Consider the following 19,238-nt stretch of genomic DNA (forward strand, 5'->3'; position numbering starts at 1 on the left):
CTCTGTATCTAGATCAGGACTTGGGGCTGGGTCTCTCCTTAGCCTGGAGCCTTTTCCGCGGCAGGTGCTTAGCACCGGGACTGAATCGCTGCATCATCGCGGCGCCACTCTCCTCGCTCCCGATTTTACAGCACAGGCGCGCCCGCCCCACCGCAGTCTCGGGCGAAAGGAGAACGTGGGTCCGAAACCACGGCTGGGTCAAGAGGGAGGCTCTGGAAACCCTCGCGGTTCCTCGGCGGCCCGGGGCTGGCGGGGCGATGCCCAGCGTGTGAGTGACCTCGGCGCCGACCCCGCCACCGGTCAGCTGGCGGCCGGGGCGTGCCTGTCGGGCCTGACGTGGCGGCGGGGCCTCGGGGAAGGGAGAGTCGCCGGGAGGGCGCGGCCTGACGTGGCGGCCGCGGCGGGGCGGCAAGGGGAGCCGGGCCACTGCACTGCACCGCGCTCCGGCCAGAGGGCGCCCGGCCCCAACACTTCCCCGCCCCGAGGCTGCCCGGGGCTCCCGGAGTAACCGCCCCGGCGATTGGGTCGGCGGCGCGGCGGGGCCATGTTGGAGCCGGGCGGCAACCCCCGCCTCCCGCCGCCCTCGGCCCCAGGTCAGGCCGGGCCGTGAGGGAAGGAGAGCAGCAGAGGGGATCCTCCCTCTGGGGTCGCCTGACGCGGCGGGAGCGGCGGCAGGAGCCGCTGCGGTCTCAGCCGCCCCTCCGAAATCGGGCCAATCAGCGGCGCGGGCACAAATATGCAAATGACGCGCCGGTGTTGCCGGAGTGCCGCTCGCAGGGGCTGGTGGGGTCGTGCTGGGGGAGTGAACTGGGCCAATCAGGCGGGTGCGTGGCGGCGCGGGGGAGGCGGTGCCCCTTCACTCCTCCCTCCTCTCCCTCCCGGCCCCGCGCTGACAGGGGGGCCTGGCCGCGCCGCCGGTAAGTGCTGCCGCCGCCCGTCGCTGCCACCCGCCGCCCCAGGCGTGGGGAGGGAGCCCGGGGGCGTCGTGGGGCAGAGGTCGCTGCTCAACTGGTGGGGAGAGGCGGGGGCAGGTTCTGTCAGCCGGGTGGTCGCCTGAGGTCGCCCCCACCCGGCCAGCCGCGCGTGTCAGTCTCGGTCGAAGCGGGGGGCGGCGGGGGCGCCTCAGTCATGGCGAAGCCCGAGAGCCCGCGAGCGGCGGTGAGTACGTGCTGCCGCCGCCGCTCGGCCGGGGGGTGCGGTGGGGGTCGGGGCAGACGGGGCCGCACCGCTGCCGCCGCGGAGGTGAGGGCCCGGGGGCGGGCGGGCGCGCGAGGAGGTAGGGGAGGGGGCGCTGCCCGCACGTGCGGCCCAGCCCGCCGGCGGCCCGCCCCGCGCCTGTCATGGCTGCGGGCTGCGGCCCCCGCCCCGCAGCCCGCAGACCCCGGGGTCGGGACCTGGCGCCCCGCCTGTTGCGTGGGGTGGAGGTGAGGGCAGGGCAGGCAGGGCGTGGGTGGGCAGGACTCCCCTTCCCCGCCCAGCGTGAGGTCGGGGCCTCCAGTTTGCTCGCTTCCCTCTCGAGGGTCGGGCTTCCCTCCATCCTGCAGCCTCTTCCCCCGCCCGCCTGCTTTCTCGCCTCCGTGACTCATGACAGGGCGTCCCGGTCGAGCCTTGGGCGCCCTCGAGGCCGGGACGCCCCCGGCGCTTTCCCAGGCCTGGCCGGCCGGGTTGCGACCGCACTGTCTTTCTGTGATCCTCCGCCCCAAGGGGCAGTCCCGGGGGCCTCTCCACCTCCACAGCCGGGCCCGGACCCCGCCAGCCCCGGTGTGTGTCCAGCCTCTGCCGCTGCTGCTGCTTTCTTGGGATCTGGGTGTGGGACGTGATGGGTGGTTCCAGGGCTCTCTTCTCGGACATCCATCCCAGAGCCAAGCACGACCCGGAAAGCCTGGGTGTCTGACGGGCCTGTCGCAGTCGCCAGCTCAGCGTGGTTTCTGTTTGTTCCTTTTTTGGTTTTGTTTTGCCTTTTTTTTTTTTTTTTTTTTTTTTGGAAAATAAAACTTTTCAGAACAAAGTAGGCAAAATTTTTTAAAAATTGTGCTGTTAACTGTTATATGGCTGCTTTTTTAGAACCCTGGATTTGATACTATTGTGATTTTTATCGATTTATGTGAAATACTCGTAACTCCCTCGAGTACCCCCCGTTAAATAAAGTTTATCTTCATTAATGCAATTACTATCACAATTTAGTTTTTCAGTTTTGCGTTCCACTTTTCACCCTTTCTTTTTCTCTGATTTCATACTCTCCCATTCTACTTAGGTAGCTATGATCTTGAACAGAAAAGAGGGCTTGTGTTTGTAGTGTTACTTAACCTAAACTCTGTGCATAATTTTACAGATACTTAGAACCACTAGGTCTACAAACACCTGAATGCACAGAAGGTGAACTTAAGGGGAGATTCCACATTGCAGAAGGAGGGTTGTGTTTGTGTGTGTGTGTGTGTGTGTGTTTTGTTTTTGTTTTTGTTTTTGTTTTCTTTGCAATAGAAGAGGATGAACATAGTGTTTCTTTGGATTTACCGAACTTGAATTTAAATGTGGCTTGTAAATAACATATCACAGAGCCTTCCATGTTATTGATATTTGATAAATACTTGTTAAATGAAAAAATATCTGTTGCTCCAAGCAAGTTAAACTATGTCCAACACTTTTTTTATTTATGCTTCAATTGCCTTAACTCTTCACGTTAGTTATAGTATACTACAAAGTATTGGCAGGTCCTAGTTATCCTTGGGGAGTTTCCTGTAAACTGCAGATCATATAGTATAGACATAAAATGATCCAGAAAAAAAACAGAGTAGTTGCCTCCTGGATTTGCTTCCAGCATCTTTGTCATCCTGAAACAGTTTTAGGAGAGTGGATATTGTAGAGTTAAAAAACAAAAACCTTGTGATTGGTTAGAAGATGAGGTCCTAGGGACAGAAGATAGCATTAGGAAGAAAACATCCTGCTGGTGTAACCAGTAAAGGCCTTCTTGACTTGGAAGGAATGCTGATTGGAGAGAATCAGGACTTTATCACTTTACTACTGTGTAATTGTAGTCAAATTTCTTAAATGCTGTGAATCTTAGTTTTCTCCAGTTTTACAATTCTGTGATTGTAAGTATTCTGTGATATCTTCCTCTGAAATGCAAAAATCATACTTGGATTTAAGTGTTAGAAAAGACAGAGGTTTTGAAGCAAATAGTGGTTTTTTTGGTATTTCAGGTAAGATGGCATTACTTGAATACATTTTTAGAACAACCTCAAGTGGGCAAGTGTGAATAAAGATAAGAAAGTATTGTTCATGGAAAAAGCCCATGACAAGATAAGATTAATCATAGCATTTTTAACTTGGAAGTATCTTTAGAAACTTTTTGACTCTTAAACCCCTTATCTAATATAACTGAATTCCTTCCATAAGGCATTGAACTAGACCTTGGCAGTTTACCTAGGGAAACAAGATGGAACTGAAGGAGGGGCTTGTATAAATTTAAGAGGCAGGAACTGAAGTAGCATTACAGAATCAGAAGTGAAATCTTTTGAAGTTTCTATCAGTAGTAAAATAAAAATTTTGGTACATATGAACATTTTAGATTTTCTGAAGAGTTAGATCATTGATATAAATATAGTAGAAGAAAAAGTCAACCGAATACTTTGACAGAGAAGGAAAAAAATGAAATCCTAGAGAGATCAAAGTCTATAAAGGAAAAATTAATATGATTGAAATAATTTGCTGGGAAATTTCATCAGGTACCAGTATAGTGAATAAAGAACACAGATAAGCAAATGAAAACTTGAGGTAGTTGGTCAGAGTGAAAATGAGTTATGAAAACTAATTATGAGAGTATTGACATCAGAAGAAATTTGTTGACGCTGAGGAGATAGAACCATTTTATTGTAACCTTTCAAATGGTTTGTAGATGTTGTGGTCTTAACATGATTAATATGTTTTAACAAGATACAGATTTCTTATATGATGGTAGATTTAGCTTTTTTACACTTAATTTACTTTGTAAATGTAAGTTGCCACATTCTGGTTTTAGAAATCTTTTTTAACATGTTGTGTCTCTTTGCTCCTTATTTGGGCTTCACTCCCATACAGTCCACCTCTCTGAATTTTACCAGGCTGTGAGTACTCAGGTCAAATTCCACCTTGTCATTTGTAACCATTAAGAATTTCTCCTTCCCATGAAATCATAGCATTATTATTTGTCTCACTTATTTGGCATCATGTACAATTTATTGCCCTTGAGTTTACAGGAACACTTTTTGCTCTCTTTTAGAAACAGTTGGAAAGCTGATCAAGTGACAGTGGGACACCCAGAGGAGGGGAAGCCACTTTGAGCTATAATTTGTTTTCTGGACTCCAGGTCATTCATATCCATTCATTCATTCATTAGGCAGATTTATTAAGAAATCCCTTAATCTTCTTGTTGACTAATTATATGTGATATAATGTGATCCCTGTCTTTGTAGAATCTATAGTCTAATAGTGGAACCAGATAATGAACAACCAAAGAAATGTAAAATTACAGCTTGGGATGAATTCAATAAGAGAGGAGAACAGAGTGCTATAAGAGAGGAAAATGGGGAGGAATTTAGTTTGTGTGGTCAGAGAAGGCCTTCCAGGTGCAGATACTTAAGACATAAAGAGTAAGAAACTAAGCAGGAAAAGAGTTTCCTAGAAGGGTGAAAAATATGTCTAAGGCAAGAAAGAGGTTAATATGTTGGAAGAAATGAAATTCATCGTGGCAGGAGCATAGTAATAGAGGGAAACCATGCAAAATGAAAGAGAGAGAGGGAGAGAGCAGATTGTATAGGGCATTGCAGGGCATGTTAAAGACTTTGGGTTTTACTAAGGACATTGCAGTCATTGGAGATTTTGAAGCAGAATGATTTAATTTAAATTTTAAAAATATCACTTTGGTTGAGAATGGACTGGAGAAAGGCAAGAGTGAAAGCAAAAACTTTGTGCTACTATAGTTATTGAGGTAAGACATGCTGGTCACTGGAACTAGGGTAGCAGCTGTAGAGGTGAAAGAATAGAAAAGGTGATATACGTGTATGTGTATATGTAAAGTTTGATTTGATAGAGGCGGAAGATGGGAATGGTGGGGGAATTGACAACTTGATGAACTGGTTGTAAATGAAAGGTGTCAAAAATGACTTTCAGGTTCCTGGCTTGAACTAGATAGAGGGTGAGATGTACTGAGATAAAGATGAGGCGGGGGAAAAAGGTAAGAAACCAAGTTTTGAGTACCATCCATAGACAAGTGCTTTAGAAGGTGGGGGACTGCTTTTATCTGAGTGATAGGTGCCTCAGTCAGGATAGGTTTAGCTATGTGTGTGAAACCCACATTTATAGTGTATGTTTTGAGAGGAATGAGTAGACTTCATATTTATGTTATAAAAATTGGTAACTGACATTATCTTTTTTAACAATGTATCTCAGGTTTTGAAAAGTTTATTTGTGATTAGTATCTTAATAGAGGTTATATTTGATGTGAAGGTTTGAGAAAAAATTAACTTGAATGTAGTAGTAGATGAGCTTATGTAATACTTGGGTGATGGTGCAGAATACCAAAGTCTTATAGTCTTGATATTCTCAGGAAATTAGCAATCCTTAAAGTGATTAGCTTGTAGGCAGCCTGATAGTAAATTTATCATTTTTAAATGAGGCTTGTGGTGCTGATGAGTAAAAATTATAGGTTAGGTCATTAGTAGCTGTTATTTGTCAAATAGCTGTAGATATTGATGTTTTGTTGTAATTTGGCATTATTAAGTGAAGTTAACCAAGTGAATATTTTAAGGTTTTTTTTTTTTTTTTTTTTGGTTGTACTTGGTGAAACTTTTTTAACCAGTAATTTTAAACATTGTTGTTGCTGTGAGGGGACATGGTTTGGAATCTGGAGGAAGGAAGAAAAGAAAGATTATTTTTCTTGTCCAGTTTCAGTTTAGTTTACCTGACTAAGCAGCAACCATATAAAGTATATTAAGTTTTATTCTATTGGCAATCAGTCACTGTTTTTCTGAAAGATAACTGCTGGATATCTTGTTAGTTCTTTTATAAAAAGAAGGAAAAGCTGGATAGTATAGTGGTTAGGTTTCATATATTTTGTGTAAAATTTGTTTTATCTTAAAATTTTGTGCTTTATCAGTTTGAGTAAAATAAAAATTGTTTTTCCTGTAATTAGCTGACTCAAATTCAATATATTTCTCTCTATATTTTCTCAGTTATGTTATCTTTGCAGTGTTTATCTTTAAAAGACAGTTAAATACTTATTAAATTTTTTTTCCATTCCACGAACTGGGTAGCTTTACCTAAAATAAATCTAGGAATTTAAGATGATAGATTTGGTGTACTTATTTAGTCTTTTATAGACAAAGCTGAGAAACCGAGTTGCCTGAGGTTCCTAGTATTAGGGAATATTTTATTTCAGAGGTTGCATAATTTAGTGAATTCACTGCATATCCAAATATAAAGAGTACACTTATTCTGCTTTTGTGAACATGGTTGGAATCAGTAGTATATGGAGCTTACTTAAGTCCTTTGAGAGACCATCCTTTATTTGTTTACCAGTGGGTTTTTTTTGAATGACATATACTCTAAGTGGTGATTTATAAGTTTTTACTTACTTATGCTTTATCTTGTTCCAGTTAGGTTTTTTTTTTTTTTAATTAGATTATAATTGACATTCAGAAAAGTGTAAATCTTAAGTATATAGCTGTATAACTTTCTACAAAGTAGACATTTCTGTGAAACTACCACCTAGGTCAAGGAATAGAATGTTCCTATTATTGGGACCCCAGAAGCTCCCCTCATACTCCCTTCCCAGTTATCATTCCCTTTCAGCCTTCCCAGAGGTAGCCGTTAATGCTTATTCCTAAAACCATAGAGTAGTTTTGCCTGTTTTTGAACTTTATGTAAATGGAATAATATAATATGCTTTTGCTTAACATTATGTCTGAGACTAATCTGTGTTTTTCCATGTAGGAGTAGTTCACTCTTTCTCGTTGCTGTTGATTCTAATGTATGATGGGCATGTTTTCAGTTTGGAGCTGTTATGAATAATATTGCTTTGAACATTTCTGTCCATGTCTTCTGGTGCACATGTGCATACATTCCTGTGGAGTATATAGTCCTAGACATGGAAAAGCTGGTTACAGTTATTTATGTGTTCAAATTTAGCAATAATGCCATATAGTTTTCCAAATTTGTTGTTCCAGTTTACACTACTTTTAGCAGTGAATGAGAATGCCAATTATATATTGTTATGTGTTTTGATTAAAATACCACTGTATTTGAAGAATCTTGTGCTTTTTTTTTTATCTCCAAAGATGAATAGTTGATGATGAATAGCTGTTTCTATCTAAGTGAGATGTAGTACAAAGGAATATGGAATAGCAAATAAAAAGATTTTTGGTCCACAAATGAGTACCCATGTTGTGCCTGTTGGATTACAGCAGATTAGAACAAACATGGTTTTGTATTCTCAAAGTGATAGTCAAATAAGAGGCAGTTTTTTCTTGATCCTTAAAAATGTTTGGTTTTTTTAAAAGCACATTTTAAGGGGTATGGTTCAGTAAGAACAAAAAAAGACGTCTATAACTTAAATCTTGAGGGTGATGGAAAAGTATAAAACTTTTAGTGAAAGTGAATTTGATAGTTATTAAGTGAAATGTACATGATACTTTGAAAAAAGCCCTGGGGAAAGAGGGGGAAATTATTCTGAAGATATGTTATTATTCCTGCGATGAATAGAAGTGTGTCAGAAATGACCAAAGTTCCTTGAGCTACTGATAGGGGTACATATCATTATATAAATAGGGACTCAAACTTGCTTTCTTAGTATGCTTTTGGTCAGAGACTTCAAGGAGGGCAATGAGATGGTATACGGTCTCATTAAAATAGTGGGAAATTGGGTTTTGTATCTTTATATCAGTAGTAAGAAAACAATTTTTAAGAATCTATAGTATTCCAAGAAAAACTGACTTGAGTTTCTCAAAGATCTGAATGTGAAATCACATTATAGAGGATATGTTGAGGAAGATGGGTCAACATTTGACTGAATTTGAAATGCTAAGTGGATTTGATAGAAATGAAATCACTGCATAGAAATTTGTATCTATTAAACAACTTTAAGTCAATCAGAAAAGCATGGAAAGCCATAGGAGAGAAAATCCAAGATAGTGTAGTGTCATAGAAGCTAAGAGAATTTCTAGAAGGCTGAGTAGTTAGGTTAATTGAATTGAGTTCAGAAAAATTTTAAACAGCATTTATTATGGACCAAGCACAGTGGTAGCTGGTGTCTGAGATGATTAAGTCATAGGCCTTGTTCTTTTAAGCACCAAAAGCCTAAATAGTATATGATAGATGGGGAGGCATAGATGATTGGAGGTGTCATATGGAAGATAGCATTTGAGCTTAGTTTCTGCTGTCACTTTGGTTAGTAATGGTGAGTGTTTCTCAGTGGTCAAGGACAGGGAATAAGAGAACATTTGGATTTGTCTAGGCAGTTATTAGACATCTTTGAAAGTATAGTTGCAGTAATCTTATGGGGGAAGAAACTAAAGTACAAGAATTTAACAAGCAAATGAATATTTGGAAAATGGAGGTGGTGGATAATTTATTTTTGATATTTGTCTTTGAAAGGAAGGATAGGAACAAGATTTTATTTGTACATTTTTGTTAAGGTAGCAGATATCTGCTGATGTCTGTTAGAAGGGAAGCAGGCAATTGCAGGGGGTGATTAAAGATCCTCCAGAGAGGTGGAATGTGTGTGGGCGTAAGCCCCTTTGAAAGGCTAGATGTAATGGTAGGTGTTAAGACATGAAAGATTTATCTTTGGAGAAGAGTCATGCTTCCTCTTACAAGAATAGTAGAAGAAAAAAGGGATAGATGCTTCTGAAAAGATGATTGGTGAATTTCAATTGGAAAACCTCAGAAGACTAAGAGGCAAAATTCTTGTGTGTGAATGGGGAAGTTAGGATTGAAGAGGGAAAACATGAAATAAATGCAAAGAGATAGCCTAGAAGCAAAGAAAAAGGAATTTAAACATTAAGCAAAAGCAAGGACTACATTGAAGGTAAAGGTTAGGTGCCAGGCATATAACAAATATTATAAATATCACAACTATTCAGAAATGTTAATTTAATCAAATTGGACTGAGGCAGGGTGGTAAAATTACAGTGGTGATGTTAATACAGTTTGGTGGATTGAGTGAGTTAAAAAGGACAGAAGGGTATTCAAGGTGATGAGAGGACAGCATTGAGATAAGTAATGAAAGAATCCGAGGAGGTCTAGAGAAGCCAACAGCCATGGGAAGGTTTGAGTGACTGTATTGGCTCTTGGGAAGTCAGAAAAGAGATGACAAGTGTGAGAGGGGAAGCTACATTTAGAAAGCACTTACTATATTTTAGGAACTTTGAATGTATTTCTAAACCCTGTAACAACTCTGCAAGCTAGATGGTGATAATCAACCTGGGTCTCAGTTTTTAGTGTATTTCAAACTTTGGACAATTCTGCATTTAAATCAATTTCCTGTTTTAAATATTAAATAATAAATATTAAGTAAATAAATATATATATATATTCACACATATGCACACACATGTACACACACACTTAATTTGGTTATAAGTATGATTGATGTTCAGGACTGCCTCAATTAAACAACTTGACCTGACTCAGTAGCAACTAGGAAACTTGTAATCTGTTTTCAGTATCAGCCTCAAATTAGTTATTCCCAGTTAGCTTTTACCAAGAGTAGTGATGAGATTGTATTTTAAAGATTTCCCTTTCTGTGAGATGCAGAACAACAGTTAATTAAGTATGAATGCCAACAATGTAAGTAATTGAATTTAGTCAATGGCGATCTGCAGACTAAGATGTTAATATAAGTGTTAGTGGAGTGCTATTTAGATTAGTGGTTTCAGTTCTTTTAAACCAAGGAATCCTTTGTTTTTAAAAAATCCTACTGAAAAGCTCGATCTTAAAATAAATAAAAGGAAAATATTCAGGGTGAAATTTTTTATAGCAGAAGAAATAGGGGAAAGGGAAGTCTAAAGCCATTTCTTCCTTTCAGTGTCTAAGGACTACCCAGTAATCTATGGAGCACAGTTTGAAAACAGTATACAGTGCTTTATATGGATTATTTTACTACAGTTCTATGAGATCAGTACTGTTACAGTCCCCATTTTATAGATGAAGAAACAGCTTCAAAATGATTAAGTGATTGCCTAAGGTTACATAGCTAACAAGTGCTAAAGACAGAATTCCAGCCTTACTAGTCTCTTTTCAGAGCCCTTTTAACCACTGTACTATAGGGCCCCTTGTAGAATGACTTATCAATGAAAGTAGGATTCTTTGAGGGATAACTGGAAATTAAGCTTCAAATTGGATCATTGAGACATACTCTGTGTGTGGGGGGGTCAATATATAAACATAAAATTTAACTACGTTAACCATTTTTAAGTGTACAGTTGAATAGAAACATTCTTAAAGTCAAAAATGATACATTGTTGCTTAAAAGAATGCTTTTGAATCTAAGCTATTGTAGTAAATATTAAGAATCAAGAGGTTTTGTTTTGTTTCATGTAATGACATTGAATTCTTGAAATCATTTGAATGTTTACTACGTGCCAGGAATTATACTTGTAGTTGTTAGGGATAAAGATGAGTGAGACCCATTTTCTGCACTCAACTTGTTTGGAAAATACTGGAAAAAAATTTTAATGGGCTGTAATATACATACAGGAATATTATTCAGCTTTAAAAAAGGAAGGAGATTTTGACATATGCTACAACATGGATGAACCTTGATAATATTATTAAGTGAAATAAGTCAGTTATACACACAGAGAAAAAATACTGTATGGTTCTACCTATATGAGGTATCCAGTGTAATCAGAATCAGAAACGGAGTAGATTGGTGGTTGCCAAGGGCTAGGACCAGGGGAAGGAGAATGGGGAGCTGTTTAAATAAATGAGTACAGGATTTCAAATTTGCAAGATGAAAAAATCCTAGAGATTAGTTGCACAGCAATGAATATGCTTAAAACTACTAAACTGTACACTTAAAAATATTTAAGATGATTTATTTCGTGTATGTTTTACCACAATTAAAACTTTAAAAAAATTTCTGTTTTGGGGGAAAAAAACTAATTGGAAAAGACATGTGCACCCCTGTGTTCATTGTAGCATTATTTATAATAGCCAAGACATGGAAGCAGCCCAAGTGCCCATCAGTGGATGAATAGATAAAGAAGATGTGGTATATATAATAATGGAATATTAGCCATAAAAAAGAATGCAGTCCTGCTATTTGCAACAGCATGGATGGACCTAGAGGGTATTATGCTAAGTGAAATAAGTCAGAAAGAGAAAGACAAATACTGTATGATTTTTACTTATATGTGGAATCTAAAAAACAAAACAAATAGACATAACAAAACAGAAATAGAGTTATGCATACAGAGACCAAACAGATGGTTGCCAGAGGAAAGAGGATGGGGGAAGGAAAAAAAAAGAAGTGAGGGATATTAAGAGGTACAACCTTCCAGTTGCAAAATAAATGAATCACTAATATGAAATGTACAGTGTGGGGAATATTGTTAATTAAATAATACCTTTGTGTGGTGACACAATAACTAGACTTACCATGGTGATCATTTTGAAATGTATAGGAAAAAATAACTGTGTTGTGTAACAAGAGCTACAGTAGCTTTGTAGGTCAATTATACTTTAAACAAACATACAAAATCAAAGAAACAAAGATCAGATTTTTGTTTACTAGAGGCAGGGGTGAGGGCTGAGGGGAGGGGGAATTAGATGAAGGCAGTCCAAAGATACAAACTTCCAGTATAAGATAAATAAGTACTAGGGATGTAATGTACAACATGATAAATTAACACTTCTATATCTTATATATGAATGTTGTTCAGAGAGTAAATCCTAAGAGTTCTCATCACAAAATATTTTTTCCGTTTCTCCGATTTTGTATCTATATGAATAATGGAGGATCTCTAAAATTATTGGGTCACTATTTCATGATATATGTAAGTCAAATCATTATACTGTACCACTTAAACTTACACAGTGCTGTATGTCAAGTATATCTCAATAAAACAAAGAAAAAAATAAAAAATATTTTTTAAATGGGTCATAGGCTCAATGTCCAGATAATCACTAATGCCGTTTTTTAGAAAGTCTCACATAAGATTTTTTAAGAGGACAAAAACAATTTCTGCATTACATAGCATTCCTATGTGTTTTATGTGTATATTCCAAAGTTTTATGTGCATATTCTATGAGTAAGTATTTTTTGACTGCTTACCATATGATAAAGATACATCACATAAAAATTTCTGACCTCTTAGAACTTAGATTTTTCTGGGGAACATAGGCTTTAAACAGTTAAATATGTAGAATATATAGAATGTTAACTAATACTAAGTCAAAAAAAGTGGGGGCGGGGCGGGGGCGGGTAGAATGTGAAGTGTTGGAGGGAATGATGACATTTTAGATAGGTTGGTCAGGAAAGGCCTCACTGAGAAAGTTACTTTTGAGAAAAGAATTTATATGAAGTGAGGGAAGTGTACTCAACAAGTGCAAAGGCCCGGAGGAAGGAGTATGGCTTTTTTTTTCTTTTTTGGTGGTAAGATATATATGTGTGTGTGTGTGTGTGTGTGTGTGTATACACACATATGATAAAATTTGCTGTTTTAATCATTATGTGTACAATTCAGTGGCATCTCTATACATAATGTTGTGTAACCATCACCACTATTTCCAAATATTTTCATCACCCAAACAGAAACTCTTTACTCATTAAGAAATAACTTTCTCCTTTTTCCTCTTACCAGTCCCTGGTAACCTGTAATCTTCCTGTTTCTATGAATTTGCCTATTCTAGACATTTCATATAAGAGGAATCATACATTTTTTCCTTTTGTGTCTTCTTATATTTAGCACAGTGTTTATAAGGTTCATCTATGTTGCAGAATGTATAAGAATTTCATTCACTTTTTGTAGTTGGATAATATTCCATTTTATGTATATACCTGATTTTGTTTATCTGTTGATGGCACTTGGATTTTTTCAACATTTGGCTAGTGTGAATAATGCTGCTATGAACATTATTGTATAAATATCTGTTTAAGTCCTGCTTTTAATTCTTTTGGGTGTATAGTATATACCTAGGCATAGAATTGCTGGGTTATATGGTAATTCTTTGTTAATTTTTTGAGGTACCGCCACACTCTTTTCCACAGTGGCTGTACCATTTTACATTCCTACCAGCAGTGTATGAGGGTTCCAGTTTCTCCACATTCTCCTCAACACTTTTTTATTTTCCTTTATTTTATAGCATCCCTAGTAGGTATGAAATGATATCTCATTGTGATTTTGATTTGCATTCCCTTAATGGCTGATGTAGAGTATCTCTTCATGTGTTGGAAGAAATGTCTTCTTTGGAGAACAGATCTTTGGAGAAATGTCTGTTGAAGTCTTTTATTCATTTTTAAGTTGGGTTGTCTTCCCATTTTGTGATTTGTCTTCACTCTCTTGATAGTGTCCTTTGATGCACAGATTTTCAATTGTTATGAAGTCCAGTTTTTTTTTTCTATCGTCAACTATGCTTTTAGTGTTATATTTAAGAAATCATAGCCAAATCCAGTCATTTGCCTTTATGTTTTCTTCTAAGAGTTATATAGTTTTAGCTTTTAAATTTAGATCTTTGAACTATTTGAGTTAATTTTTGTATATGGTATAGGTTAAGGGTTCAGCTTCATTCTTTTGCAGGTGCCTCTTCAGTTTTCCCAGCATCAGTTGTGGAAGAGACTATTTTTCCCCATTGAATTGTCTTGGCATCCTTATCAAAAACCAGTTGACCATAGGTGTGAGGGTTTTTTCTTGGGCTCTCAATTCCAACCCTTTGGTCTGTATGTCTATCCTTATGCCGGTTACCACACTGTTCTGATAATTGTAGTTTTATAATGAGTTTTGAAATTGAGAAGTGTGAGTCTTCAGACTTTGTTCTTTGTCAAGATTATTTTGACTATTCTGGGTCCCTTAAAATTCCATATGAATTTTCAGATGAGTTTTTCCATTTCTGCAAAAAGCATAATTGGGGTTTTGGTAGGAATTGCATTGAATCTGTAGGTCACTTTGAGTATTATTGTCATCTTGGTAATATTAAGTCTTCCAGTTCATGTCTTTGATTTATTTAAATTTCATTATTCACAGGATGTCTTTCCATTTATTTACATGTACTTTAATTTCTTTCAGAAATATGTTAGTCTTCAGTGTCCACATCTTACATGGCCTATATTAAATTTATAACTAAATATTTTTTAATGATACTGTAAATGGAATTCTTTTCCTTTCTTTTTCAGCTTAAACTATTACTTTACTTTTTTCTTATAAATGACTTATGTATATATATTTTTTATTGAAGTATAGTCAGTTTACAATGTGTCAATTCCTGGTGTACAGCAAAATGCTTCATACATGAACATACATATATTCATTTTTATATTCTTTTTCACCATAAGTTACTACAAGATAGTATAGTTCCCTGTGCTATACAGTATGAACTTGTTTTTTATCTGTAGTTGTTTTCTTAATTTCCTTCTTGGAATGGTGATTGCTGTCTTACAGAAATAGAAGTGATTTTTCTGCACAGATTTGTAGCCTGCAGTTTTGCTAAATTCATTTATTAGCTCTGTGTGTGTGTGTTATTTATAGTTTTGTATAAGATCTTGTTATCTGTGAATAGAGATAGTTGTACTTCTTTCTTTCTACTCTGGGATGCATTTAATTTTACTTTTTTGCCTATTTTGTCTGCTTGGATTTTCCAGTACTATGTTAAGTAGAAGTGGTGTAAGTAGGCATCCTTGTCATGTTCTTGATACTGGGGCAAAAACATGTTCTTTTAACTTTGAGTATTATGTTAGCTGTAAGTTCATATATGGCTTTTATCAAATTGGGGAAATTTCTTTCTATTCCTATTTTACTGAGTGTTTTTAACAGGAAGGGTGTTATATTTTGTCAAATGCAAATGCTTTTTCTGCATCAGTTGAGATGATGTGTTTTTTCCTTCATTCTATTAGTATGATGTATGATATTGATTAATTTTTGTATGTTAATTACCTTTATATGCCTAGAATAAGTCCCACTTGGTCATGATATATATGTTGTACGTGTGTGTGTAATCTGTTGGATTTGGTTTGCTAGTATTTTGTTGATGATTTATTCATATATATTCATTAGGGTTGTTAGTCTTTAGTTGTTTTTGTTTGTTTGTTTGCTTTTTTGTTTTGGTAATGTGTTTAGCTTCAGTATCAGAGTAATGTTGACCTCACAGAATGATTTAGAAAGAGAAATGTTCCAATCTTTTCACTTTTGTGGAAGAATTTAAGAAGGATTGGTGTAAATTCTTCAAATATTTAGGGTAGAATTCACCATTAAAGCTATCTGGTCCTAGACTTTTATTTGTTGGGAGGTTTTGGAGTACAGATTCAATCTCCTTACTTATTATAGATCGGTTTAGATTTCCTATTTCTTTTTGACTGAGTTTTGATAATTTGTATGGTAGTTTGTCCATTTCATCTAGGTTGTCCAATTTGTTGGTGAACAATTATTGATATTATCATTTTATAATCATTATTTTTGTAACACCTATATTAACGTCCTCTCTTGTGTTTCTGTTTTAAGTAATTTGGATCTCCTCTCTTTCCTTAGCTGGTCTGGCTAAAGGTCTGTCAATTTTGTTGATCTTTTCAGAGGACTAATGATAAGATTTCATTGATTTTTTCCCCTGTATTGCTTTTCTCTTCTTGATTTCATTCATCTCTAATCTTTATCATTTCTTTCCTTCGGCAGCCTTTTGGTTTGTTTGCTTTTTTTTTTTTTTTTAATTTCCTTAAGATGCACAGTTAGGTTATTGACTTGAGATCTTTCTTTTTTAGTGTAGTTGTTTACACATGTACATTTTCATTGGAACATTGCTTTCACTATGTCCCATAAATTTTGCAATTGATGTGTTTTGATTTTTACTCTTTTGAATGATGATTACTTTTCTTTTGATGCATTGGTTATTTAAGAGTGTTTTGTTTACTTCCATATATTTGTGAATTTTTTCTGGTTCTGCTTCTGTTACTGATTTCCAGATTTATTCCATTGGGGTCAGAAAGCTACTTTGTATACTTTCAGGCTTTAAAATGTATTAAAAGTTGTTTTGTGACCTACTGTATCATCTGTCCCGCAGAATGTTTCACGCACATTTGAGAAAAATACATATTGTGCTATTGTTGGATGGAATGTTCTGTATATGTATTTTAGGTCTAATTGGTTTATAATGTTCACATCCTCTGTTTTCCTTATTGATTTTTTGTGTGGGTGTTCTATCCATTATTGAACATGGGATATTGAAGTCTCCAGTTATTATTGTAGAACTGTCTGTTTTTCCCTTTAATTCTGTGTATATTTCTCTTCAATTCTTGCTACATAAAATTTGTGGCTCTATTGTTAGGTGCATATATGTTTATGATTATTACATATTCTTGATGGATTAAGCCTTTTATCAACATATAATGTTCTTCTTCGTTTCTTGTAACCTTTTTGACTTAAAGTCTCTTGTTTGATAAAAGTATAGCCATGTAGTTCTCCTTTGCATGGGATATCTTTTTCTATCCTTTCATTTTTAACCTCCTTATGTTTTGTATTTAAAGTGAGTGTTTTGTAGATAGCATATAGATGGATCATGGGGTTTTGTTTTTGTTTTTATCCATTCTGCCAATATCTTTCTTTTAATTAGAGAATTTAATTCATTTACATTCAAAGTAAGTACTGATAAGGAAAAACTTAATTCTGTCAGTTCACTATTTGCTTTTTTCTGTCTTATATGCTCTTCATTCCTCCAATCATTACTCTTTTCTTTGTATTTAATTGATTTTTTTGGTAGTGTACCATTTTGATTCTCTGTTTTCTTTTCTATATACATTTTAGTTACTTCCTAAGCTGTAATAACAGCTTGTTTGTATGCATATGAGAATGATTTAGTAGAATGAGAAAAATTGATAACTCAGGAGAGAGAAGCAAGAATGACTGTTGCAATGTCCTTGAGCAGGTAAGAGTGGGGAAGGAAGGCAGAAGAAATAGAGTATTAACTTTTTACTGCTTGCTACAAGAACCAAACATTTTTCAAGTTAAAAAAAAAAAAAACCTAAAGCAGTGGAAGGAAATTAAAAAGAAAAAGTAATGTCTTCTGTGGTTTTTGTATTTGTGATATGTTTGGGAATTTAATCAGAAATACTTTGGCCCTGGGTAGGAGATTATTTGGTATATGTCTGTATCCTATCAGTAAAATTCTCAGAAGAGGATAGAAAAGTAGATCTAGAAATGAATATAAAAGCTTGGATGGAAAGAGTACAGTTGCTTCCCTACTTTAACCCTTATTGAATACAGAACTTAGCAGTCCTTGTGATCTTTTAAAGGGTCAGCTCTAAATAACTGAAGGGCAGTATTGATTCCATACTAATTTAATATTTATACCCTTTCAATTAACATTTATTGCTCAGTCTCTGGACTTCCTACCTTTTAAAAAATGAAAGTAAAAATTCTAGATGAACTAAATTTCAAATTCTAATTTTCACTAATATTCCATTATTTTCTGAGTTGTCATGTGACATTCTCCCCCAATTCTAAAATCACTTACTGTTATTAATGATAATAAAAACATGTTGCATGTATTTTAATATGCACTGTATCACTTGATAACAAATGTATAGGATGGGCAACAGGTTTTATCATTTGTGGCAGAATCAGTAGGACCATTTTAGTTTTTTTATTGAAGTTTTAAATTTTGACTAAACTAATCACAATAGCTTATTTTCAAAAGTTGTTTTTCTTTAGTTATTTAAAAGTTGTGTGTATTCTAGAGTTCTTATTTATTTTAAAATTTTACAAGAGTATAATATATATTTACCATTACTTGCTTATTTTAACATTGCCATAGCTTCAAAGTTATATCGGACTGATGAAATATTTTGAGAAGACTAACAGACTTCCATTGTAACTTGGCCAAATTTTTCATAGTGAATTCACTTGCTTTATTTTGTTCTCAGAAAAAAATCTGCCTTGCAAATACTTGCTAAGTAAAATTAGTTAGTAATTAGGTTGAAGAAAATAAATTAATTGACTACTATAACTTTCATCCTTATTTAAGAGATACAGTAAAAATTAGAAGACTCAAAATAATTTTGCCCATATAATTTTTCTTTATCAAATAGCTTCATTGAGGTATAATTCATATACTAAATAATCCATCCGAAGTGTATAGTTCAGTGGCTTTAGTGTATTCACAGAGTTGTGTATCTATTACCACAAATAATTTTAGAACATTTTCATTATTCTCCAAAGAACCCCCATAACCTGTATCCAACACTCATCAATCCCTCTAACCCCATCCCTTGGCAACCACTAATCTGCTTTCCATTTCTGTATATTAGCCTATTCTTGACATGCCATATAAAATGGAATCATATAATATGCAGTCCTTTGTGACTAGCTCCTTTCATTTAGCATATTTTCAAAGTTCATGATTTAAACATATCAGTACTTAATTCTTTTTATTGTCAAATAATATTGTCAAATAATAGCAATATAGCACATTTTATTTACCCATTCCTCAGTTGGTGGACATTTGGGTTTTTTCCTCTTTGTATGAATAATACTGCAGTAAACATTGTTGTGTATCTATATGAATCCTTGCTTTAAATTCCTTTGGGTATATACCATGTGAGGAATTGCCAGACTGTTTTTCAGAGTGGCTGCATTCTTAACAGCCGTGTTAGAGAGTTTCAGCTTCTTTACATCCTCACTAACACTTGTTATTTTCTGTTACTATTTTCCTCCTATCCTAGTGGAGGTAAAGTGGTATCTCATGGTTTTGATACACATTTCCCTGATGACTAATGACGTTTAGTGTCTTTTCATGTGCTTATTAGCCATTTGTATATCTTCTTTGGAGAAATGTCCATTCAGATCTTTTGCCCACTTTTTAATTGAATTATATGTTTACTATTAAGTTGTAGTTTTTTTTTTTAATTTTCTAGATACAACCTCCTTATCAGATATATGATTTGCAAAATTTTTCTCTTCGTCACCCTTTTATCTCATTCTCCCATGGGTTGTCTGTGTCCTTTGAAGTACAGAAAATTTTAATTTTGATGATGTTACCCATTTTTTCCTATTAAAACTTTT

General features: G+C 36.7%; 1 protein-coding gene across 12 annotated transcripts in view; it reads left to right on the forward strand.

The window, feature by feature from the left end:
- CHD9 (chromodomain helicase DNA binding protein 9) overlaps window positions 1-19,238 on the forward strand; it is a 208,659-nt gene that overhangs the window by 46,106 nt on the left and 143,315 nt on the right. Inside the window, exon 1 of one of the 12 annotated variants that reach the window (XM_032486310.1) lies at window positions 792-917. The exons of 10 other annotated variants lie outside the window; for them this stretch is intronic. The gene's annotated coding sequence lies outside the window, so the exon portion shown is untranslated. Of the gene's footprint in view, window positions 1-791; window positions 918-958; window positions 1,159-19,238 lie in introns of those variants that run through there. One more of the 12 variants, XM_032486311.1, reaches the window with a different exon arrangement.

Source organism: Camelus ferus, chromosome 9 (assembly GCF_009834535.1).
Source record: "Camelus ferus isolate YT-003-E chromosome 9, BCGSAC_Cfer_1.0, whole genome shotgun sequence".
NCBI classification, from domain to species: Eukaryota; Metazoa; Chordata; class Mammalia; order Artiodactyla; family Camelidae; genus Camelus; species Camelus ferus.